Source organism: Triticum aestivum, chromosome 2D (genome assembly GCF_018294505.1).
Source record: "Triticum aestivum cultivar Chinese Spring chromosome 2D, IWGSC CS RefSeq v2.1, whole genome shotgun sequence".
NCBI classification, from domain to species: Eukaryota; Viridiplantae; Streptophyta; class Magnoliopsida; order Poales; family Poaceae; genus Triticum; species Triticum aestivum.
The window spans coordinates 156888342-156900188 of NC_057799.1; positions in this window are offsets into that span (position 1 = coordinate 156888342).

The window sequence follows — 11847 nt, forward strand, 5'->3', positions numbered from 1 at the left end:
AGCCCGTATCATGCCCTATTTGGACGACCAGCTTATGCTAAGTTTATGGCACGGCCTTGTTATGTCTATCTACAGCTCAAGATGTCGGGTCACAAGGGAACTATAACCGTGCATGGAAGCCGCAAGATTGCTCTGGAGTGTGAGGAAGGTGATGCGGCTTATGCTGAGTTGGTTTGTGCAACAGAAGAGTTGAAGTTTTACAAGGACAATGTTTATCCGGCAGATATGACTTCGTTGAAGAAACCAACTACGGAGCATGATCCGGCCCTGAAGTTTAAATCGGCTGATGAGACTAAACTTGTTGACTTCGTGCCTGGCGATTCATCCAAGCAGTTTAGCATCAGTGCTAACTTGGACCCAAAATAGGAAAGCGTGCTCATCGAGTTCATTCGTGAGAATTGGGACATCTTTGCATGGAAGCCTTCTGACATGCCTGGTGTACCGAGAGAACTCGCTGAGCACACTCTCAATGTTGATCCTAAATATAAACCGGTCAAGCAGTTTCTCCGCCGGTTCAATGAGGAAAGACGCAAAGCTATTGGAGAAGAAGTAGCCAGGCTCTTGGCGGTGGATTTATCGTTGAAGTATTCCATCCTGAGTGGTTGGCTAATCCGGTGCTGGTCCTCAAGAAGAATGGCACTTGGCGTATGTGTGTGGACTACACAGATCTCAACAAAGCTTGTCCAGCAGACCCTTTTGCCCTCCCCCGTATTGATTAAATTATTGATGCTACGGCGGGTTGTGAGTGTTTAAGTTTTTTGGATGCATATTCTAGTTATCATCAGATCAAAATGGCAGTTAAGGACCAGGAGAAGACAGCCTTCATAACTCCCTTTAGAGCCTTCTGCTATGTGTCCATGCCCTTTGGGCTCAAGAGTGCACATGCGACTTATCAACGGTGTGTGCAGAATTATCTTCATAAACAGATCGGCCGCAATGTTCATGCCTATGTGGATGATATTGTGGTAAAATCAAGGAAGAAGGAGACATTGATTGATGACTTGAAGGAAACCTTTGATAACCTGCGGGTTTACAAAATGATGCTTAATCCGGCCAAATGTGTCTTTGGTGTACCTGCAGGGAAGCTCCTGGGTTTTTTGGTGTCTAACAGGGGCATTGAAGCTAATCCGGAAAAGATCAAGGCCATCACGTCCTTGGCTAAACCGAAGTGTATCAATGATGTTCAACGCCTGGCAGGCCGGATTGCCGCGTTGAGCCGGTTTGTCATTCGCCTTGGTGAGAAGGCCATCCCTTTGTATCAGATGCTGAAGAAAATGGATAACTTCGTCTGGAGTGACGCCGCTAATGAAGCATTTGAGGAATTAAAGCGGCAGCTGGCTAATCCGCCGATTCTCGCCGCTCAAGTGGATAAAGAACCATTGTTTCTATATGTGGCAGCTAATGCTCGGGCTGTTAGTGTGGCTATTGTGGTGGAGTGCAAGGAGGTAGGAAAGGAATATCTGGTTTAGCGGCCGGTTTACTATATCAGTGAGGTACTTATTGAGTCCAAGCAGAGGTACCCGCATTGGCAAAAATTGGTGTATGGGGTTTTTATGGCAAGCCGGAAGCTTAAGCGGTATTTCCAAGGTCATCCCATCACAGTGGTCAGCTCTGCTCCTTTGGGGGATATAATCCAGAACAGGCAAGCAACTGGCCGGATTGCTAAGTGGGCTATCGAGCTCGGGCCTCACGGGTTGAAATACATACCCCGAACGGCGATCAAATCTCAGGCGCTTGTGGATTTCATCAATGATTGGACAGAACTACAAGTGCCAGAAGAGAAACTGGATCATACTTACTGGACTATTCATTTTGATGGATCCAGGCAATTGGAGGGCTCGGGGGCTGGAGTCATATTAACTTCCCCACGAGGTGATAAGTTTTGTTATGTTCTCTGTTTAATGTTCCCTTGCACTAACAATGCAGCTGAATATGAGCCTTTACTCCATGGTCTTCGGATGGCTAAGGAGATGAACCTAAGCCGAGTTAAGTGCTTCGGTGACTCGGATCTGGTGGCTCAACAAGTGTCCGGCACTTGGGATTCCAAGGACCCACTAATGGCAGCATATCGTCGTGAGGTGGATATTGTTGCAGGTCACTTTAAAGGATATCAGGTGGATCAGTGGACCGGCGGAAGAATGAAGCGGCGGACGCTTTAAGTCGCCTGGGTTCCCAACATAAACTGGTCCCACCTAATGTCTTCCTGGATGTTTTGCATAATCCGTCCATCAAGCTTCCTGGTGAAGAGGATTTGGTTGTTCCTGATCCGGAGGCTCAGTTGGTGGCTGCTCTACATGTTATCCCGGATTGGACGGTTCCACATCTGGCGTATATAAACCGGGGCGAGTTACCAGAGGATGAAACTTTGGCCAGGCAGATAACCCGGCGGTCCAAGTCAATGACTATTATCAATGGAGAGTTACATCATTGCAGTGTGACAGGGGCATTTCAACGCTGTGTATCTCCTGAGGAAGGCCATGAAATTTTGCGTGAGATCCACGAAGGAGATTGTGGTCACCACACCGGTTCAAAATCTTTGGTGGCCAAGGCATCTCGTCACGGTTTCTATTGGTTGACAGCTCATGCTGATGCCGAGGACTTGGTCAAAAGATGTGATGGCTGTCAGAAATTCTCAAGACGCGCTCATGTACCGGCTCAAGAATTGAGGATGATTCCAATCGCCTGGCCGTTTGCAACTTGGGGGATGGATATGGTTGGGCCTTTCAAGAGGTCCAAGGACAAGAAGACCCACCTCTTGGTGGCGGTTGATAAGTTCACGAAGTGGGTGGAGGCAGAGCCAGTTAGTAATTATGACGCAGCCACGGCGGTTCAATTCATCAAAAAGGTGATTTTCTGGTTTGGCTTTTCACACAACATTATAACAGACAATGGTACCAATCTGTCAAAGGGTGCCATGAAGGAGTTCTGTCAACGTGAGCACATCCGGCTTGATGTATCATCAGTGGCTCACCCCCAGTCCAATGGTCAAGCGGAGAGGGCCAATCAAGAGATCTTGAGAGGCATCAAACCCCGGCTTAGGGTTCCTTTGCAACTGACGCCGGGTTATTGGGTTGAGGAGCTACCTTCGGTGTTATGGAGCATCAATACCACACCCAACAGATCGACATGATACACACCGTTCTTCATGGTTTATGGAGCGGAAGTGGTTCTTCCTAGTGACATCCGTCATGACTCGCCTCGTGTAGCGGCATATGTTGAAGCGGACAATGAGGAGGCACGGCAGGAAGCTCTTGACCTGTTAGATGAGGAGCGGGACATGGCGGCAGCCCGTTCGGCGATTTATCAGCAAGATCTGCGTCGTTATCATAGCCGCCGGGTTAGAACCAGAACCTTTCAAGAAGGAGATTTGGTGCTTCGACTCATCCAGGATCAGACGGATATGCACAAGCTATCCCCGCCTTGGGAAGGACCTTTTGTGGTCAGCAAGAATCTGCACAACGGGTCATACTACCTAATCGATGTTCGAGAGCGCAAAGACTCACGTAAATCGGAGGAGGAGACCAACCGGCCGTGGAATATTGCTCATCTTCCGCCCTACTATACTTGAGCTACAGGCTCTGCTTATGTACATATTATGAAATTGTATATATTATGACCAATATAATAAACCGGAACCTCAGCTAAAGCGGGGTATCTGTTGTTTTCTTACATCATGTGTGGTTACATGGAGCTTACAAAGCGGCGTCCGGTTTATCCCTTGATTCGGCTTCTCAAAGCTTGATATTAGATCACTTGGGAGCTTGGTCGTATCCGAACCATAGCTACGCCTCTTGATCGGCGTAATGCCACAGCATCACTTGGGAGCTTGGTCGTATCCGAACCATAGCTACGCCTCTTGATCAGCGTAATGCCACATCATCACTTGGGGGCTTGGTCGAACCCGAACCATAGCAACGCCTCTTGATTGGCGTAATGCCACAACATCACTTGGGGGCTTGGTCGAACCCGAACCATAGCAACACCTCTTGATCGGCGTAATGCCACAGCATCACTTGGGGGCTTGGTCGAACCCAAACCATAGCAACACCTCTTGATCGGCGTAATGCCACAGCATCACTTGGGGGCTTGGTCGAACCCGAACCATAGCAACACCTCTTCATCAAATGTGGGGCCTGGCAGCCCGTGAAAAGCCTCGACTACAGCGGTTTTATTTGCCTTTTGCTAAGTTTCTTTTTCTTTTGCTAAGATTTGTGATGTTTTCTAACCAGTGTTTATCAACCCGGTTAGGCTGTCAACTACAAGTTGTCAATACATGACCAAGCTATAATCCGGAGAGTATCAGCCCGGTCTGGTTTTGACTCATAGTCACCAGTATGGAATAAACCGGTGTTTATCACAACCCAGAATGGGTTTATTGTAAACCGGCATTATATAACAGGAGATACTTTTACTCCGGATTAGGGTTATTACCCTCATTACAAGGTTGGTCAGCCAACACTATGCCTAAAGGTCACAGGTATCATATATTTCCATATTTGGTTATCTTTTACAACCTTGGTTATAAACCTTGGTCATATATATAGTTGGGTATCATGACCCGCCCAATGGTAAACCGCCAGGGTGCTTTAAGCTTCTTCTCTGCAGGAACAGCTTGAATAAATAGCTATGGATTATGAACATCATATCTTAAGCATGGCGGATTAACACGCATCAGTTGCAGATAAATATGCACGAAGGCATAACAGACCAAGTATTTTAACTAGCTTATTACAAGGCGTTTTAGTGCCCAACGGATAATTGTTTATCAATAAGCATTGCAGCGTGGCAGACTAAACCGGCCCCCGGATTATGATTGCTTATCAGCTTGACCTGACGGCTGCGGGTCATCTTGCACCGGTTCAACTTCTTCGTCTCTACCCAGCGGCTGGAAGTCAACAGTTGTCAAGTCGATCCCAGTTAAAGCTTGAAGCACAGCCTCATCACTTATAAGGGTGGACGGTTCAATATCAGCAGCATAAGTGTGCTTACGGATTGGAGGGATCAGGTTTTGAGCCTCAGGAGTTGGTGCAGCAACCCGCTTGTTATTGGTATCATAGCTCGCCTGGTAAAATGAAAGATCAGCCTCTTCAGCAAGTTGACAGGCCAGTGGACGTACTTCCCGGTTTATGGCACGGAGATCATCAGTGCCAAACTCTGATCCGTCTTCTTGTAAGCTTGGGTAGCCTTTAGCCACGTCCGACGGATCCAGATCAGGCACCCATGCTTTTGCCCGGGTTAGTGCGGACAGAGCGCCAACCCTTGCAGCAGACCTCTTCAGCTCTTCTATCTAGGCAGGCAGCATAGATAGCCTGTCTAAGGTATCCTTGATCAACGTCGGGGGCGGCTTATTGTGAGAAGCGGTGCAGATAATCCGTTGTGCGCCGGTATACAGTTGCTCTATCAGCGTGTAGGCAGCTTTCAACTTCTGCTGTACATCAGAGCCTAGATGGCTAATGCGAGTTCCTATATCATTACAAACATCGTTAAACCGGCGACGCATGGGAGGATATGTTGAAAGCATAAACGAAGAATGCTTACCAAACACAGCAGCGGTCATAGCATGCACTTGCCGCTTTACACCAGTCAGCTCGTCAACCACCGGTTTAAGAGCGGCTTCTGCGTTTTCAGCCCTTTTTTATCAAAGCGGCTTTTTCAGCCTCCCAATCCGCCCGCTCTTTGTTGAAGGCCTCTTTCAGTTTCTCCATAGCGCCTAGAGCGCGGGTCAACTCTTCCTTCGCTTTGGAGGCTTCAGCTTGCTGGGTTTTGATGTTCTCTTGCAGATCAGCGGTTTGGCGTTCGTTCTTGCTCAGCTCCGCCTGTCAAGGGGCAGATGTATAATGAGTTGACGTTACATATTTGAAGTACCAAGCCCATAACAAGTTATGCCCTTGATACTTGGGGGCTAATGTGTGTTTTCTCTTGATCAGAAATTTCTACAAGTCCCAAGCTCAATACAAGTATTAATCTTGGCACTTGGGGGCTAATGTGTGTTTGCTCAAAAAGCTGTTGGTATGGGCGTTCTTCTACAGTCCCGGTTCATCTTTATAAAGTTAAACCGGCCCTTGGAGGCTATACCGGTGAAAGAGCAGTATGGCAAATTTTAAAGAAACCGATTCATCTTAAAGAGGTAATCCGGTCCTTGGAGGCTAACTATGCAAAGATAAGTTATGACAAAAGTCCCGGTTTAGATCGGTATCATAAACCGTCACTTGGGGGCTACTAGGAATTGATAAACTGCAATTGGAAAAAAGAGAAAAACAGTAGTTACCTCATATTGCTCCTTCATCAAGTTTACCAAACTAGCTACATAGTCACGGCTAGTATACAGACGGTTCAAAAAGCCAGAGTGAATATCTTGAGCATTGAGATGAGCGTAGCTTGATAAATCGGCATTCCATTTGCCTTTGCCGATAGCAGAGAGATCGTCCTTGGCAGTATGCTTTGACAAAGCTACAGGATTGCCAGGAGTGGTGTGGCCAGTACCAGTAATCATAACGTCATCATCTTGTTCATCAGCAGCCTTCACCGGAGTTGACGGTTTATCAGTGTCCTTAGCTGGACTGACCGGTTTGTCATCAGTTCGGACAGGGCTGGTTGGCCGGTCTGCATGGCTTGTAGTGTCAACTTGCACTTGTTTAGCAAGGAAATCATGGTCTTGAAGCAGCGGATCGTGAAGCATGGCGTCAGCGTCGGTTTCTTCCAGATCTGGAGTTGTCTCCGGTTCAGTAGCTACATTATCATCAGCCGGTTTGTTTAAACGAGCTTTCTTGCTGGGTCTTGGCTTGGCGCTGAGAAAAAGATAGATATAAGGATCAAGTACAGTATGTAAAGATAACACATCAAGAATAAAGACATGTGCATAGCTCACCCAGGAACTATTTTGAGGGGTGGAAGCTGTGTGGTCGATGACTCGTCAGAGGATGAGTGAGAAGTACCCTGATAATTTGAATCAGACGGGTTAAGATGCTGGCGAAAACAACCTGCTTTTGGGTATGAAGTATCAATGGGATAAGAGACCTCGGATCGGCGTTTCCGAACCGGACTGTTCGGTAAACCGGCGGAGGTAACTACCTGGCCGTTGTGCCGGGTTGTACGGCGAGCCTCGTGCTGCTGCGTCTTCAAAAGAAAGTTTGGGTCCAAGTAAGCAAGAGGGTGAGAAAATTTTACTTTCCGGTTTGCTTGACGGATTTTTGATGTTGGCAGAGGATCTGAATCGGAGGAAAGAATGGTTACCTCTACGTCCTCAGCATGACTGCCTTCAGCGTCGTCCTGATAATAATCATTGTCAATGAGATGTACGAAAAATGAACCAAGAGAGTCAAGTTCTACCTCTGGTTCCAGATTACGCACATCGTCATCAGCTGGTAGATCGGAGGATGCGGTGGTCCTTCTCTTGGCAGGTTTCTTAACAACCTTGGTCTTTGGACGAACTGGCTTGACCGGTTTGTCTTGCGGCTTCACCGGTTTGTCTTGTGATGGTTTCTTGTTCCAGAACGGATCATCACCCTGTCAGAAAATAGTCACACTTTCAGAGAGTATTTGGACAGAAGCAAATTCAGATACAAAGGATTATATGATTCTTACAGCTGGTGGTTTATTGAAGGTGCAGAAAGGGAGTAGTCCGGTTTGGGCACAGAAGGCCTCCGGTTCGTTCAATATTTTATTTACAGCCTCAGTGACTTCTTCATCTATCAGCTGAATGTCAATGTGTCGCTGAGCATCCTTCAAACTCCCCGTGTACTCACACATCAAACCGGGGCGCCGGCTTAAGGGCAGAATACTCCAGCTTATCCAACAGCGAGCAAGATCAACTCATGTCAAACCATTTGCCATGAAGGCTCTGAGCTTCGATAATTGAGGAGCATAGTTGGCCCTCTCTCTTGTATTCAGCCTCTGAGGGAAAGGGTGTGTGTTGCTCAGGCGTTCAGGGTGGTAACCCGGCAGGGGGTTTTCGTCAGACGGAGAGGTATCCATGCAGTAAAACCAAGTTTGGTTCCACTCTTTGGGGTGACTGTGGAGTTTGGGATGAGGGAAGGTGACTTCTTTCCTCTTCTGAACTGCCATTCCGCCCAGTTCCGTATTGGGTCCATCTGAGAACTCGGTGCAACGGTTTAAGTGAAAGAAATCCTTAAATAGTTCGACTGTAGGTTCCTCTTGCAGATAAACCTCACAGAATACTTGGAAGTGGCAGATGTTGGTAACAGAGTTGGGACCGATGTCTTGAGGGCGCAACTGAAAATTGGCTAGTACATCTCGGAAATTTTTTGACCGGGAGGGCTAAAACCTCATCCGAGATGATCAGCAAACACGATTACCTCTCCATCCTAGGGTGTAGGAGGATTTTCCGGGCCAGGGACCCTCCAGTGGATAACATCTTTCTTGGCTAAAGCGCCCGTTTTAACAAGGTTGTTTAATTGCTCCTCGGTTACTCGAGAGGGAGCCCAATTGCATTCATAGACTTGTTTGGCCATGACAAGGGAAATCTGAAACATGATTATAGCCGGTTTAAGATTTACAGTGGACAGCTATACAGTGATATAAGGATACAAGCATATTGATAAACCGGATTTGGTTATTCCTAAACCGGAATCTGACGATGGAAACAATGTAATGCATTGGCGGTTCAACAGGGGACTAATGGTATCTACTGGGTCATCATTCTGTATATGAAGTTAAACCGCCCTATCTGGTATTAAAGATGTCTAAGTGAAGGGAAAAACAGGTTTCACATCTTGCTATGGTAATTTCAGATCTACCGCGCGTTGAGAAAACAAAATATATTCTGACCTAAATTCCAGCGTACTAAAAGTTGACCAAGTTGAGATGAGTTGGATATCAAACAGGTGCTGAAACTACTACCGCGCAAGATCTATGTGGTTTAAACTACTACTGTGCGAGATCTATGTGGTTTTTGGATCTAGTCAATGGATATAAATAAGGGAAAAGAAGGGCGGCGATGAACACTGATGAACGACAGAAACCCTAAGTGCAGATCTATGGTAAGAGAAAGGGGAGACTTACGGAAGCTGTTGAGCAGCGGCGGCGCGCGGAGGAGCTCTGGTACGTTCAGGTCGATGCAGTGGCCAAGGTTGGTGCAGCAGTCGAAGGTTGACGACGGCGGCCGAGGTCGAAGGTTCGGGCGTCGCGAGGATGACGATGACGCGAAGAGGCACGAGGGTGAAAATGGAAAGACCCCCTGGCCCTATTTATAAGGGAGCTAAACGACAGGCGCGAAAATCAAGGAGCCAGATTTTTGGATATGAGGCGCAGCTGTCGCCTCGATTGTCGGAGGCTCATTAATGAAGGTGGGTTATACGCAGTTTTAAATGACAGGTGGCGTCACGGCGGTTTACCATGATCCTAGAAGATGATGTCACGGCGGTTTACAAGATTATATGAAGATATCAAAGAAGAAATTTTCTTAAGTATTGAGGATTGACATGAACCAGTTCAAATCAATCTGGGGCCTAATGTTGGGGATATTACCACTGGGCGTAAACCGGCCAGGAGAACCCGGGTTAACCTCATAAGTAGTTCATTTGTATCTGAAGCCCATGAAGACAGACGGTGACGATTCATGAAGGCCCAGGGCCCAAAGCCGGTTTAAGGCCTCTAGACACAAACCGGCATTGATATATAAACTTGTGTTATAAGATAGAAGTAGCAGAGACCGAGCCGGACACGATTATGAGCCGGCCTCGAGTCTGTAAACCGACGGGCGTCAACCCATGTATATAAGGGGACGACCCGGCGGCGGTTCAGGGACAACAAAAAACAACTCGAGACCCAGGCAAAGCGTATTCACTCCCTGGTCATCGAAACCCCATCAATTCCATCACAACTAGACGTAGGCTTTTACCTTCATCGTAAGGGGCCGAACTAGTATAAACTCTCTTGCGTCCCTTGTCTGCTTTAACCCCTTTAAGCTAACCCGTAGCGATGGCTCCATGACTAAGTCCTTTCTCTAGGACAGCTTCCATGACAAAACCACGACAGTTCCGCCGCTGCTGGTTTGGGCGGCTGGAGCAGGAAGATCAGAGACTGAAGAAGCACGATTGCCATTAGATTGACATCTAACGGTCTGACGCTGGTAGAGTCGATTGTTGACTAAGTTTCTTTTTTTGAGAAACCTTATGTACGCATGAACTTAGTAGGCCCACAAGTCAGCCTCCAAATCTGTGGCAGACAACATAGAGCCCATTTGCTATTTTTTAATAATTTGCAGCCCATTTGCTAATTCTTAAGTAATTTATTACAGCCCATTTTCTGCCCAGGACCACGGTCAAAAAGTTCAACCTTATTTTGCATATTTCGGTGGAGTCCAAACTGTTGTAATCCCGAAATGATAATTTTTTTAAAAAAACTTATTGATTTGCCAAAAAAACCGTTTTGTTTTTGTAAGCAAACAAGATGTGGGACAATTGAGTTGGTTTAAGGGAAAACCAGTGGTAAAAAAATCAGCGCTGGGAGGGAAAACAACAACAAAAATAAGGATGTAAATATGAAAAGGGAACTTTATGTATTTTAAATATAATGATACGTGTATATGAACTAGTAAAACTATAGGTAGAGATTAGAAAACGGAAGTAGGACATGGCGTTTCAAGAGGAAAACAGAACTGGGCTGCGTGTTTGATTCAGTAAAAAAACTGCCTGCGGATGTTGTAAGACAAAATATAACTAACGCTGGCGGGCCAGAGGCCAGTAGATACATGCTGGATCTTTGTGCCCCGTTGTCGTCATGGGCTAGGCCTGTTAAAAACCAAACCAAGCCTGGGCAGTCTACAACCCAGTTGAAACTTGCTCGACCTGAAAAAACAGTATACCTGCTCAATAAACGAGAGAATTCTGCAAGTACAGACTGATAACTGGGATGCAGCAGGTATATTGTTTTTTCATCGTGATAATAAGTGCATGCACTTGTTTCAAAAAATTTGGAGAACTGGGAATTTGAACTGCAGGTGCTTATGCTACCCATCAAATAAAAATCAGGTGCCTAAAAATTCATTTCGAAACAAATGATTCAGCTTTATATCCACGTCGACCCTCGACATGATGGTTGGAAGCAAATGCCAAGTTCATACCGAAAGATCGTTAACAGCAATACCAACTTGCGGACGACAAGGTAGTACAAGTACCAATACCAAACTAACTTATAATCTTTATAGTCCTGGCCCTAGTGTTCGTCTGGTACAAAATCTTGCAGAAGACCAGCTCCCGCTCCTTCTCTTGCTCCAGGTCCCCGAGGTGGTACTAGTGCATCACCCAGTTGGTCCTCTGCTGGTCGAAGTTCTTTTTTTATTCTTTTTTTATTTTTTTTGTGGGAATGGTCGAAGTTCTTGTTGGTGTGCAGCACCATAACCTTTTTGCTGCCCGTCTCCCGGCCATTGACCATCACCGGCAAGGTATTGTCGGTCTTGTGCCACATCGTGTGCATGTCGCACTCCGACTGTATCTTGCAACGCGTCCACGTGCCCCGTTTGAACACCCTGGAATTGCGCTGGAAGAAATGCTTGCTTAGGCCACTTAGTGTGATACCTGCAGTATTGTCGAATACAGGTTTTAGTGTACGTAGTTGGCATTTTCATAACATCTTTTGCATGTTGCAGTCACTTGTTTCACTTTTTATTAACTATCGAATTGTAATTGTTTCACTAGGTCTGCGTCTAAAAAGAAAAATAGAGCTATAACCAAAGGAATATGTTTGTGCAAGTAGACGGCCGATCGGTGTCTTACCTGGAAGTTTCTCAGGATGGGTGTAGCATATGCGGTGCTCGCTGTCGATGATTGGTATGAACAAATCGATGAGAGGGTGAGATCTCGCGCTGTCAGCACTCACTTTGGCCTC